Source organism: Microtus pennsylvanicus, chromosome 18 (assembly GCF_037038515.1).
Source record: "Microtus pennsylvanicus isolate mMicPen1 chromosome 18, mMicPen1.hap1, whole genome shotgun sequence".
Taxonomy (NCBI): domain Eukaryota; kingdom Metazoa; phylum Chordata; class Mammalia; order Rodentia; family Cricetidae; genus Microtus; species Microtus pennsylvanicus.
The window spans coordinates 43,443,070-43,457,405 of NC_134596.1; the positions used below are offsets into that span (position 1 = coordinate 43,443,070).

The following is a 14,336-nucleotide window of genomic DNA, read 5'->3' on the forward strand; positions in this document are numbered from 1 at the left end:
TGGTGCTGCAGACATGCAATCCAAGGTTTAGAGTGTTTAGGCAAGAAGACAAGAAGGGCAATGCCTTGTGGGGCTACAGACAGGGTTCAAATAGACTTCAATCAACATAGGAGACCTTGACTCAAAATTTCTTTTCATAAAGACTAGAAATGCCAATGTTCTAGAATTAATATACCTTTATGGCACAACAGGACTTAATGGGGTTGTGACACTGGCATGGTCTCTTGAGCAGCATTAAAAGGATGGTTTTTTAATGGAGGAATGGGTGTTTCTGCTGTTTGTAAAACAGGGCTGTCGCCTTTGTTTTGGGAATGCAGCTGGTTAATCCTAGGGAACAAACATTTATGTCTTATACTAATCTCTAACGTGCAGTTAGCATACCATTAACCTTTGGAGGATTTGGGATGCAACTCTCCCTTATATAAATTCTACTTTGTGACGTAATATTTTCTAAGAATTTATACCATCGATCCTAGTCTTATCACAGTAACAGTGGAGTGCTACTCTATAAAGGAACTACTGTTTACAAGCTCCACAGAATTAACTACAGATGGATAGTAAACCTAAATGTTAAATGTTCAAAGTACAAAACTTCTGGAAGATGCTAGAGGGACCAGGGCTCTCCGACCTTGGCAAATCTGTGTTACACGGGGCTGATTTCATAAAGGATATTTCAAAGCACAGTCCCGCTCCCTGTGCTCTGCACAGATGCAGTCAGGAGAGTGCCAGTCGGCCCAAGAGATACAAAGAACATGCAGGACCACTCAGATCATGCTGGAGCACACTGGCTGATGCAGGACCAGGCAAGAATATAAAGAAATCTGCATCTGATCACTAACTACCACATAGCCAGGGGAAGATGAACCACACTGGCTCTTGTAGCTCAGCACCAGAGAATTTATACATAAAAATCGTAAGATTATTCAGGAATTCCATGGGTACGATTCAGATAAAACTCTGACAATTACTGCCCTAAGCTTCACTGAGCTCAAGAGTATATTGCTGAGCTTCAAGACCTGACAGCCAGCCATCCAGAACTGTAAAATGTGTCATTGCACAATTTAGCCACATGGTGGCAGCACGCGTCTACTATACTGTCGCCCGGCAAGAGACTCAAAGAAGTAGGAGTCTGAGAAGACTAAAAGAAATAGTGACTAGGCAAAAATGCTACATTCAGGGAACAAACACTATAGAAGTCCATAGGACAATGAGAGGAACTGCATCCCAGGAAGCCTGTAGCCAGGTGATAAGGCTAAAAGAGAGACTGTTCACTCAGGCCTTATCACCACCTAAGACTCTCTCCACTGAAAGTCTAAGCTATGATGAAGAGAGCCTGGACCTTACAGCCCTCTCCTACTTATCACTTTTTCCTGTTTCTGGTCTGCCTGGTCCCACAGAAAACAAGAAATGCTTCTGTTTGGTTTTAATTTTCTGATCACCCAGATGTTTTAAATGAGCAAAGCATTCTGAACTCTTAAGTCATCAGCTTCAGTCAAACATTTCTTCTCAGGTAATCCACATTTTAACAAAAGAAGCTAGGAGCAGGCATCCTGGCTTTTGTTAAGGGCAGAGGCAGCTTTTCTGCATTGCTACATGATCAGCTCGGACCGGGCTAATGGCTTTTGTGCCATATCGAAATATGGGCCCACAATCCACCCTCTTATTAATTTTAATAAACCCTTTGCTTCTGCAACAAGACAGATATGTCGCGCCTGACTTGGGCAAAGTCCTCATTTACCCAAATTTTCCCGTCATTGGAGCAGGCATCTTTTATGCAAGCCCCTGTCTTAGGCATCTGGGGAGAAGCCTCACACCCGTCATTGACTGCCGACCTCTGTAAAGAGATTAGTGGAGAGAAATATACTTTCTAGGCCCTGTGTATCAGCCATTACTTGTTAGGATGCATCACAATGCTTCATGTATAATTATGCTCCCAAAGACTATATTCTCCTATCTTAAAGGAGAGTAGAATCACCTGAGTTGAAAATGTTTCCTCCGCTGGTACAGAACATCATTCAGAGTTTACTTTCTCAGCATGCGTATCAACTCAACATTCATAGTCAATCTCTCTTTCAGCCAAATCTCAACCGCAGCAACTCACAATCGTGATTTTTACACATCATCAGTCAATACCGTTCTTTAGTTTTCTAATACCGTAACTTCATGTTTAGCCGGTCAAAACCAGCTCTCCCAATTTTCATAATTTCATGTTTGGCAGGTCAAAACCAGCTTTCCCAATTATTGATAATTTCATAATTAGCCGGTAAATACCAGCTCTCCTAATTCGTAATTGCATGTTTAGCCGGTCAGTACCAGCTCTCCAATTATTCATAATTTCATAATTTTCTTTACCATAACTTTATATGAAATTAAAATGACTGGAAACATTCAAAAATTGCCCAAATATAATATGCTTAACCATTGGAGAAATGCAAATCAAAACAACTCTGAGACTCTTATCTCTGTAACATGACAAAGATTAAAAACTCACAACTTATGTTTAAAGGAAACTCCTCCACTGCTGTTTAATTCTCACAAAATTAGGCAACAAACCATTTTAAAACTCAGCTATCTCTTCTGGGCCTATATACAAAAGATGCTCAACCATACAACAAGGACATGTGCTTAACCATGTTCATAGCAGAATTACTTTATCATACACAGAATCTGAAAACAACTCAAATGAATCTCCTCTACATATATCATGAACGAGATACTCATAAATATTATAAATATTTGAGTAACTCTAATCACACAAATTGAAAAACTTGTATAACAAGAACTTTAAATCTCTGAAGGAAGATATTTAAGCCATCAGAAAATTGAAAGATTTCCTATTCTCTTGTAAAGATAGCACCAATCATAGCAAAATTGACAATGTTATTGAAAGCAATCTACGGATCTAATGCAAATGCCCATTAAACTTGTAACAAAATTCTTCACAGACTTTGAAAAAACAATCCTTAGCCTTGTGAGAAAAGACAAAAACTCAGGCTAGCCTGAACAATCTTAAAATCCTGTACAATCAAGGAACTTCTGAATGCATCACAATCTCTGACTTTAAACTTTACTAGAGGCACAGCACTGAAATCAATCCACCTTGGATACAAATTCACTTGCCTACAAACAGCAGACTATTAACAAAAAGGCAAAATTGTGAAATGAAAAAGCATTTTAACCTGCTTACCTCAGAGGCTACTTTAATTTAAATCTGGCTTTTTCTTTCAGTTGAAGCTGCGCTGCACAGCAGGGAGTAGAACAGGCTCTTTGTCTGTTAGACTGCCTTCCTGAGCTCTAGGGGGCAGATTTTTTACTAGGTGCCGGGGCTCAAGTCACATCCGCATCTAGCAGTCAGGTAGGCCCTGAATTAGCATCTCTATAAGACACCTTCCAAATTACAAAAGAAAGGAAGCACCAAACGTCTGAACTCTTAAGTCATCAGCTTCAGTCATACATTTCTTCTCAGGTAATCCACATTTTAACAAAAGAAGCTAGGAGCAGGCATCCTGGCTTTTGTTCAGGGCAGAGACAGCTTGTCTGCAGAGCTACGTGATCAGCTCCGACCGGGCTAATGGCTTTTGTGCCATATCGAAATATGGGGCCACACTGAAAGAACCTGTAAACTTCCTACTACTGGGGCTCATTATTGCCACCCAGAGTCCATCAATAGCTAGGACCACCTAGCTGGGATTCAAGACAATAGCAGTGACCACAATTCCATATTGGTAGTTAGTGTTACCTCTTCAGAGGAAGGTGGGATAAGAACTGGAGGTAGAAATCAACTATACAATTTAGGGAAGAGGCGGCTGGAGAGATGGCTCAGTGGTTAGGAGCATTGTGTGCTCTTCCAAAGGACCCGAGTTCGAGTCCTGGCAACCACATGGTGGCTCACAGCCATCTGTCATGGGGTCTGGTGCCCTCTTCAGGGCACCAGAATATTGTATATAATAAATAAATAATAATAAATAATAAATATTTGTTTATATTTATATGTATATGTATATAAAATAATATAATAAATAATAAATAAATAATATTTATATTTATTGGTGTTTATATGTATATAAAAATAATATAATAAATAATAAATATTTATATGTATATAATAAATAAATAAATATTTAAAAAAACCAATTTAGGGAAGAAGAAAAACAACTCTCATGGCTCTTTATTGGCTCCCTATTTGCTCACAATCTACTACCCACTGGTGTTCTTGATTGTTAGGCTTGCCCAGAATCCCTCAATAGCTAGAATTGCCCAGCTGAGCCTCAAGCAGTTCCCCAACTAGATGAGCAGAAATCAAATGACTAAGCCAGCACAGCCCTTCCCAGCTCTACCATTCCACCCTAGGGGAACACAGGGTTCTGGTCTGGAATATTGGCATTTTAGTAAAAACTCTTCCAGTCTCTGAGAGCACTTCCTGTTCTTTTCCAAAATATGGTGTTACTTGTATGTGTTCCATTACAGAGTCACTGACCAGTGTAATAAACCCTTTCCCTTATAGCTCAGATATTCTGAAGCCAAACCTAGGTCACAGGCAAACAGCAACCCTTGATAAAGCAAAATTCATCATTTTTCTAATTTCTGGAAAGCTTAGAGGCAAGAAAGTGGTGACATAAACGATGTAATTAAAGTCTAGAAGTGTTTTACCCTAAAAGCATCAACTGCAAGCAATTTCTAAGTCTGTTTTGCCTCTGTCCATGACAAGAACCAACTTGTTCCAAAATTCTATAAAATGATTTTTCATGTTAAACTCTGCTGTTTCTGGGAATGCTAAAAGCTAGAACTCTTCACATATGTGGGAAAAGTTATATTTGGACCTTTCAGTTCTGTACCAGAAAAAAGAGACATTTTTAAAGAACTTTGCCACTGTGGCTTATTTTAAAAAAAAAAAAAGGCTTTCTAACTTTAAACATGTTTAAAAGGCCTTCTTTCCCTATACATGTGTTTAAAAGTTCAAGGCTTTTTTCATTGAAAAAAAAAATCAAAGTTCAATGTGTGTTTAAACAGTATTATGAAATGGCCTGTATTCCTCTTTATAGATTATTTTTCTTAGTCATCTCATTTTAAAATATATGAGTTTTACATTAGGAATTTTCATTTATCGTTTTTCTTTTTCCTTTTTGCTGGGTTGGAACTTGGAGCCACTCAAATGCAAGTCAGGTGTTTATTACTGAGCTACTCCCAAATTCAAGATTGAACCTTTTTGTTTTGTTGGGGTTTTTTTTGTTGTTGTTGTTTTGTCTGTTTGGATTTTTTGTTATTATTTTTTTTGAGGTGGAGTATCTCTCTGTAACCCTGGCTGTACTAGAACTCACTCTGTAGACCAGGCTAGCCTCAAACTCACAGAGATCTCCCTGCCTCTGCCTCATGAGTGAAGGTTGTAATTTTTTAAAGATAATGAAAAATATGGCTATTTGTTTTTTATCCCTGTACCAAAATACCTCCAGGAACCTAAAATGACTAAAGGTTTTAGAGATCCATGATCAGATGGCTTTACAGTATGGGCCTCAGACAAGACAAAAAAGTAGTGGGTGAAGCACATAGCAGAGAAGGCTGCTTACTCAGCCAACAGACAGTAGTAACTGAGAGCTAAGAAGCCAGAGCAAGGCATCACTTCACAGAAATACCCCCACGAGGGGCTGGAGAGATGGCTCAGTGGTTAAGAGCATTGCCTGCTCTTCCAGAGGACCTGAGTTCGAGTCCTGGCAACCACATGGTGGCTCACAACCATCTGTCATGGGGTCTGGTGCCCTCTTCAGGGCACCAGAATATTGTATATAATAAATAAATAATAATAAATAATAAATATTTATTTAATTTATATGTATATGTATATAAAATAATATAATAATAAATAAATAATATTTATATTTATTTGTGTTTATATGTATATAAAAATAATATAATAAATAATAAATATTTATATGTATATAATAAATAATAAATAAATAAATATTTTAAAAAAAGAAATACCCCCACGAAGCTCCATCTCCCAACAGCCAACCAAACTGTTGTCCCATCAACCAGCTACTCCAGTGATGAGGTTGGAGGCTCTGGCATGTTCCTGCCTCTCCAAACCCCATGTGTTAACAAGCAAGCAGATAGCCTTCGGGTGTGACAACGCTTAATTTAAACCCTTACACCATGCTTCTAAGTACTAAAAACTTACGATTAAATCATGATGTTTGGTACCTAACTTTAAATACCTACAAAAGCATTTATGATGTCTTTCTTTAAACATCTGTGAAGCTGCACTACGTAAACATGCACAAGAGAGACAGGCTGAAACCCAAGCCAGCAGATTATAAACCACAACTTCCCAAAGTTTGTGTCCATTAGACAACACAGATGTCCTTGTAGCCTGTCTGTCAAAAATAAAGGTCCAAAATAAAGTTCAGTATGATATCTACTAACAATGTTAATACGTAAAGAGTATTTACTTTTGAATAACGTTGTTACACTAAACCAGGACTTTAAATTCTCAGTACTATAAATATATAGCCCAAAGAACCATGTTATAGTTGCCTGTGAATCTTAGGATTCTGCCTTCCAATGATCAATCACCAAAATCCCCATTTCTAGATGTGACAACTAAAAGCTGAGTCCAGATATAGCTCTATGTCTCCTAGGACTTAAATAAAATCACTGCTGCTTTAGAAACCATGAGTTAACTTAAATGAAATTCTAAAAGTTGATCTAAGCGATTTTATGAAGACTTTAGATATATTAGTCAATATTACTAATAAATCCAAATCTTATAAATGGAGTCAATACCAATAGGGAATGTAAACATTCTAAAGAAGGAAAAAATTCAAAGCATAATAACAAGGACATGAATGCTGCTATCACATGATACTCATAATGTTTTCAATCTCGAAGCCTTCGGGTCCACGAAAGAAACCAACACCGCTAAAAGTCCACTATTTCAGGATGAAATCAGTGACGGCTTACGGCAAGTTGTCTAAAGGACAATTTCTGTCTTTGTGACACACACCCAGTTAATGTTAAACTAAAACAAACTCAGGTAGTAAGTGAACTAGGACAAAATATGCTTAAGACAGTCTAAAATTGTATAAAGACAGTTCACTAATATGTCTAAGTTTCTTTCTCATTTCTCTTCAAAGGAAATCTGTCATAAAAATACACACATTTTATCAAACACACTACACACTACACCAACACATACACACACGATACAAACACACTACACACACCATACTACACCAAACACATATACATACACACATCATACACACACTACACCACACACATACACACACCAAACACATCGCACACACTACACCACACACATACATTTCTACACAATACACATCACACTAAACCACATACATATACACATCACACACTCCACACTATACCACACTACATCACACGTACCACACACATACATATACACACCATCCACACCACACACACTACACCACACACACATACCTACACACATCACAATACACCACACACACATACACACACATGACACACACCATACTACACCACACATACCACACTAAACCACACACACCATACACACACACATCACAATACACCACACACACATACACACACATGCACACACACACTAAACCACACACACATATACACTACACACTACACCACACACACACACATCACACACACACACTACACCACACACACACCACACACACACATCACAATACACCACACACACCACACACACACATCACAATACACCACACACATACACATCACACACACACACTACACCACACACATACACACACCACACACATCACACATACACTACACCACACACATACACACACCACACACATCACACACACATCACACACACATCACACACCACACACATACATACACACCATCCACACACACACACCTACACACTACACCAAACACATACACACCACACACATCACACACCACACACACATCACACACACACCACACACATACACACACCACACACATCACACATACATTACACCACACACATACACACACCACACACATCACACACACACCACACATACATACACACACCACACACATACATACACACCATCCACACACACACCTACACACTACACCACACACATACGCACCACATACATCACACACCACACACACATCACACATACACTACACCACACACATACACACACCACACACATCACACATACACTACACCACACACATACACACACCACACACATCACACACACACCACACATACATACACACACCACACACATACATATATACAACTAAACCACATACATACACACATCACACACTCCACACTATACCACACTACATCACATGTACCACACATACATATACACACCATCCACATCACACACATCTACACACTACACCACACACACATACCTACACACATCACAATACACCACACACACATACATACACATGACACACACCATACTACACCACACGTACCACACTAAACCACACACACATACACACACCACACACACACACATCACAATACACCACACACACATACATACACATGACACACACCATACTACACCACACATACCACACTAAACCACACACACCATACACACACATGCACACACTATAAAGAATCTTAAAGCAGTTAGACATGGGCATGGGCATAGTGGCACACACCTTTAATCTCAGCACTTGAGAGGCAGAGGCAGGCAGATCTCTTTGAGTTCAAGGCCAGCCTTGTCAACATAGAGAATTTCAGAACAGTCAAGGATACATTGAAATCGTGTCTCAAAAGTACAAAAGAAAAAAAAAACATCAGCAGCAAGTAGTTAGTTTAACCAATCCAGAGAATAAAGAAATTTTATGGAAAAATAAAGTAAAAATGAACACTGCCTAACTAAGGTTTTCATTAATCTTAAACATAGCCCAATTTCTTGCTATTTTTAGAAGAATTATTTACGTGTGTGAGTGCTTCTATTTGCATGTGTGCCTGCACGAAAGAAGAGGGCACCCGTTCCCACTACAGATGGTTGTGAGCCACCATGTGGTGGCCGGGACTCGAACCCAGGACCCCTGGAAGAGCAGCCAGTGCTCTTAACTGCTGACCACTCCTCTAGCCCCAACTCCTTGTCATTTTAAGGCTAGAGATACTGTTCTATTTCTCCTTAAACCATACACCAAACAAAAAATAGCAAGTGAAACCAAAATTTTAAATCACAAAGATAACCACAGCTCCTCAAGAATGGCCTGGGTGCCAAGAATGTAGGATCCAAAAATTGTGTATACAAAAGTCAAATCTATACTTTTTTTTTCAAAAACAATGGATCACGTCAAAGCTTGAAAACATCACTTTCTTTGCACATGAAAAACATGTACGTTAATAAGACCTAACAGGAGATGTAAATATCTGGGTAGGGAAGGTCTACAATCACAGAACTTAGGAGGCGGAGGCAAGTGAATGCATCAAGTACGAGCCAACGTGGGCCACACAGTAAGACCCTATCTCTGAAGAAAAACCAACTAACCAACAAGTGACCAGAGTAATCCCTGTAGCATTCTATAGCCATCTTCCAAGGTTTCAAAGATCACTTTCAGACTGTTTAACTTCAGGATGATGCAGAATGATAACAACAGCAAACATTTGGTTTCTGATGGTAATGACAACCTCTGAATTACTTTTATTTATTTATTTTACAGCCCGACTGCAGTTTCCCCTCCTTCCTCTCCTCTCATTCCCTCCCCCTCACCTCTGTGCCCCCAGTCTACTGTTTCTGCTGCATTACTTTTTAAGTTGTCTTTCCTATCCTTGTGAGCAAAATAAAAAATACAACACACAGATCTCACTCATTGTTTCTTTCCCTTAGCCTTTTCCTCAACTGTTAGATTTCCCCAAACACAGATGGAAATGTCCAGTATGAAGGAAGAAATGGAATGTTTTCACATTCGGTATTTAACTGGTAGCGATCCATTTTCATGATTCCATGCTGGGCTTAAACTTGCTATGCACAGTTTTTTTTTGTTAGAATTTATTTATTATGTATACAGTGTTTTTCCTACATATATGCTGCAAACCAGAAGAGGGCACCAGATCTCATTACAGATGGTTGTGAGCCACCATGTGGTTGCTGGGAATTGAACTCAGGACCTCTGGAAGAGCAATCAGTACTCTTAACCTCTGAGCCATCCCTCCAGCCCCTATACACAGTTTCTTATGTTTGTTTTTCTGGCTATTTTAGACAAATTTCTAAAATGAATTTATGAGTTCAAGCACTAAGACCTTTGAGAGAGTTACAAAAAATTGCATACTGCTTTTCAAAGCTAATAAATTGTACACTTTTATCTCTTTTGATCACTGCATCCTCAAAAACATTGGACATTTTTAGTGTTATAGTATTTGTGTTCTAATAAATAAAGTTTTACTGGAGATCAGAAGGCAAAGCAGCCACCCTAGTCAGCCCTACAGGCCAGGGAGTGGTGGCACATACCTTTAATCCCAGGACTCAGAAGACAGAGTTAGATGGATCTCTTTGAGTTCAAGGCTACCCTGGGCTACACAAAATCAATCCACAAACAGATCCAGGTGGTGATGGTTCACACCTTTAATCCCAGCTTTTGGGAATCACACACCTTTAATGGAGAGAGGTGAAGACAGGAGCAATATGACTGGGCAGAGAGTAGAATATTTTTTGTTCGTCTGAGAGTTGGTAGAGATAAGATCTCTCTAGTTGCTTGACTGCTTTGCTTTTCTGATCTTCAACTTGAACCCAATATCTATCTCTAGGTCTTTATTATTCGTGCAACAGAAATTTCTCTTCCTAAAAGAAAATCAATTTAAGCACCAAAAGGAAGACCGAAGGACTGTTGGGGGATATCAGGAACAAAGCCCGTGTCTCACCCATACTAAACAAATACTCTACACTGAGTCACAGTCTCAGTACTCAAATGTTTCATCACGAGTTTACACATTTTAAAGGTGACTGCATTTGTCTGTGCTTCAACTGTACGAACTTTTAGTCACTTTTCCAGGATCCCCTAATATTAAGTTGCTATACCTCAACATAAAACTGCTGCTTGACATCCAGAAATTTAGTGTTTATACAGTCCAAAAAACCTTACTTACTGTAACTTTCCCACTATTTTTATTATTGGAAAATTCTTTTCCATTTTGACATAGCTATTGATATAGTTTCAGTGCCTTTGTTAAAGATACTACACATTTCAGACATAGACCTCAGGGAAATAGAGTTGGAACTGACCTGCAAGCCTCCTTCCCAAGGACTAGCTCTAGTAGTACCTGAAGATGCTATGCAAACTGCCAAAGGAAAAGAGAAATCAACATTCCTACCCAGCTATAAAACTTAGGAACCTCAGTGATACACGTGCTTGCACAACCGTGTTGAGCCTTTCACTGTGCTGGTGCTCTGACATGGGGATCAGACAAAAACTATCAGGATCAGTTTTCAGGAAACTGGAGACAGGCAGATGTCTGTGAGTTCAAGGCCAGCCTGGTTTACGTAGTGAGTACCAAGACAGCCGAAGCTATGTAATGAGACCTTATCTCTCAACGATGTTTTCTTCATTTTACTGGCACACATACAGGTTTCTTTTAGTCTTTAAAACCAAATCTCACTTCTAAGACAAAGTGTGAGGTAGTCCCTTCTACTGCTAAATTATATAGAAGACAATTTTAATTATGTTGTCCTGTAGACAGAGCAAGGGTACCATTTGCTAAAAGTAATGGAGAAACTCGGGCACTTTGAGGACTCCTCAGAATAGCTACCTTATTTCCTTTGGAGGGAAACTGTAAAAGAGAAAGCATCAACTGAGGCCTGTTAGAAATCAGTAACCCTGGCATGCATGCTGCTTAGGTTTCATCAACTGTGACATCGAGAAAATGACTTTAGAATATAAGTTTATGCTGAAATAAGAAAACCACCTAGTTCAGAGATCAGTTTCCTCCCTCTTGTTGTTATGGCTACATGGAATGCACTTTTGCATTACGAAAGATGTCTGAGAGGTAACATAACTACCAACCACCCGTCCCTTCCTAAAAACTAATAAATATTGCAGAAACTCAAGAATGACCCAACATATTACCAAGTGGTCCTTCTGAGTTGTTGTGCCAGGATTACTAATTTCTAATAGGCCTCTGCTGTCGCTTCCCTCGACCCTAGTTATCCTCTTCAGGGAGAAGGCAGGTGAGATTCATCTTGATTCACCCCGTTGTCGACCAAATGTGGAAAATTCTTTAAGCACGGCTACTTTTCCATTTTGTCTACACACTGAAATCATCTGGGGAACTTTCAAAACCTTAACGCCCAAGTCACACCCCAACCATGCACATCATAATATCTAAGGGGTGGGTGGGGCCAGTCACCTATACTTTAAAAAGTGTCCAGTATGGTCCAAGATGAAGCCAAGGTTGATACCTGCTATGCTGGATCGCCCCTCTTGATTTCGAGTGACTTCTGCCATAAGTGAAATCAGAAAAGCCAACCTGGAGCAAGTCAGAACCACAGCCATGCTCAGAAGGTACAGTGGGATCCCAATCACGGGGACAGCACAAGTGCTGCGCTGAGCTCCACCAAGGGTTACCCCGCGCCTCACTGGAGGACCATGCTTTCAAACAGCTTGCCCTTCCAGCAAAAATAAGTCGGCTAATTTTAAAGGTACCATTTGTCTCTACTCATTAGAATTTTCTTCAAAAAAAAAGGCAAATCTCTTGAGAAGGACAGAAAATGTGTACACCCTGGCCCAACACGAACAAAGGAGCTCTAAACCCCTGGCTGCCTAGAAAGCACCTGCCAACCTCTAGGCGGGGAAGCGCCCAGCCCACAGTCATTGCACCTGCCAAGCCTTGCCCGCCCTCCTACCTTCCAGCAGCTCGTCCAACCTGGTGATCCTCCGACTGCCGTCTATGGTGTAGATTGTGCGGACGCCCTGAGGCAGGTTCACATTGTCAGACAGCGAGCAGGTCAGCTCTGTGAGAAGCGAATCAAAGGAACTGAAGCTATCATTGGAGGTGGCAAAGACCAGGCCATTGAAGTAGCAGTCCCCATTCCGGTAGAAGCGTGCCTTCTTGGCCTTCTTCTCAAAGCTTTAGGCCTGCAAAGTCCGCGTGCGGTAGAAGCTGCAGTGTGCACTGTGCGCCGGGCTGGGGATGAGCCCATTGCAATTGGGGCCAGAGATGCTGCTGCCCCCGGAGGAGCTCCCAGACCCTCTCCACAACCGTGGCCGCAGCCTTTTGTCCCGTTCTTCAAAATGCTCCTGGTGCTGGCCGTCGCGGCTGCTCAGAGAAAGCTCTCCACAAATAAATAAATTAATGAAGGAACGTCCCCACAGCCCCAGCCGCAGCGTGCCGTGATCTGGGCGCTCTGGCCTTAAAGCATTGGGACACCTGGCTCGAGCACGAGGGCCTTGCTCACAGGTGGGCCCCGTTCAGCCCTAGTGATGCCCCACCTCTAGCCACGCCCTAAGTACACCTTTATGGCACAACAGGACTTAATGGGGTTTTGACACTGGCATGATATGCTCCTCCCTCTGGGCCTCTCCGCTGCCGCCCCGCGCCCTCCCTCAGCACCGTGTGACCCTGTTCACCCTCCGCCCCCTCCGCGCCCCGTACCAGCTCCAGCGGCGGCTGCAGGTCACAGGTGGTGCTTTCTCCGCTGTTCTGAAGTGCACCAACTAGATATTTACTAATGCTAATGGCGTTTGGTTCTTGTTTTGGGTTTGGGGAAGGGGGAACCGAGGGAGCCTTGCCTGTGCATGTGTATTTTAGACATATAGACACCACCATGTCAAAAGACCCAATGCCTCAGTTCCGCGGGAATAGATGAACTTTCCTCCACCCCACCAGCACAGGGAGCTTCAGTGTAGTGATGTTTTGTTTGGTTTTGTGTTTTTTCTTCAGCTTTCACCCCTGATAAGTGACTTCAGCTGTTTCTTATATAGAGCAATTAGAAGCCAGGTGGTAGTGATGCACACTTTAAATCCCAGCATTCGGGAGGCAGAAGCAGGCGGTTCTCAGAGGAGGTCACCAGTTTCAGTCAAGGTAAGGGAATACTGTGGGAGTGTGACACTGTTCGCCCTCCGCCCATAAAAGCAAGAAGAGTTAAGGGACCCTTCCATTTAAGGTCACTGAGTTCAGACTGGCAAAACCAAGAATCCCATCTGATACCCAGATCACCCTCCCTGCACAAACTCTCATTCCATAGTCTTCAGCTCCTCAAAAACTCATTCAGTCTTCAAAATGAGTTTGATGTGTCTGAGTGTGAAGCCAAACAGAGAACAAAAGATATGTGTTCAGCCATGCTGTTTCTAATCAACACCCTGGC

At 41.0% G+C, this 14,336-nt stretch overlaps 1 long non-coding RNA gene across 8 annotated transcripts in view; it reads right to left on the reverse strand.

Annotated features, from left to right (window-relative positions):
• The window catches only part of LOC142837716 (uncharacterized), a 195,959-nt gene extending 182,720 nt beyond the window's left edge, over positions 1-13,239 (reverse strand). For 3 of the 8 annotated variants that reach the window (XR_012908322.1, XR_012908323.1, XR_012908321.1), the window contains exon 1: positions 12,876-13,239. This is a non-coding gene — a long non-coding RNA (uncharacterized LOC142837716). The remainder of the gene's footprint in view (positions 1-12,875) is intronic. The other 5 variants (XR_012908320.1, XR_012908319.1, XR_012908318.1 and 2 more) reach the window with 2 other exon arrangements.
• Positions 13,240-14,336: the final 1,097 nt, after the last annotated feature.